Source organism: Hylobates moloch, unplaced genomic scaffold, assembly GCF_009828535.3.
Source record: "Hylobates moloch isolate HMO894 unplaced genomic scaffold, HMol_V3 SCAFFOLD_3, whole genome shotgun sequence".
NCBI lineage: Eukaryota > Metazoa > Chordata > Mammalia > Primates > Hylobatidae > Hylobates > Hylobates moloch.
Window position 1 is genome coordinate 73,992,847 of NW_026652278.1, and position 798 is coordinate 73,993,644.

The window sequence follows — 798 nt, forward strand, 5'->3', positions numbered from 1 at the left end:
ACACACACACTTCTAACTCCCTCCTCTCGCTATCACTATCGGACCCTCCCCCTCCTACTTAATTCCTTCCATCTGCAGAATCACTTTGCGGGCCGGCTGCGCCAAGGGGGGCCCGGGTTCCTGCCCCAGGAAAGACTCCCCGCCCCCTCCCCCTCTCCCTTCTCCTATTTCTGCTCTGGGCCCGCCTCGCTTCTCGCCCCTCTTCTCCACCCCGGCTCCAGCCCTAGCCTGCCCCGGTGCCTTGGCGAGTCGCCAGGACCCCAGCCTGGGCCGGGGGAGCTCGGGATAGCGGCTGTCACCCATCTCCCTGGGACAACTCAGTCCAAGACTGCCTGGAGGGAGCCCCGCCCCCGCCTCCGCCTGACGCCCCAGGAAGCCCCGGGGCCTTCACCGTCTCTTTCTCCGGGTGGTCTTTGCTGCGCCAGCACCGGGGACCTAGCCCAGAGGAACTCTTCGCCTGGCTGGGACCAAGTCACCTCTCCCACCTTCAGTCTGGCCCTGGAGCCATTCCGCCCAGCGCTGGAGTGCCACCTTGGCCACCGTCCAGCGAAATGACCTCTGCGTGACGCCTAACCTCTGCGAGCAAGCCTGTTTTCTCCTCTGTGAAATGGGGGCAGTCATCCTCCCGCCGCCGGGGACGTTTGTGTGCTTCCCAGCTTGGGCTTGGTAAGCGGGAGATATTCCGTAAAGGACAGCCCTTCCCCGCCACCCACTCCACGAGTTACTCCCATCACCTGCAGGGCACCTAACCACATCTGTGGTCGCTCGCACCACAAAGGCCTTCAGTGATGACCAAAT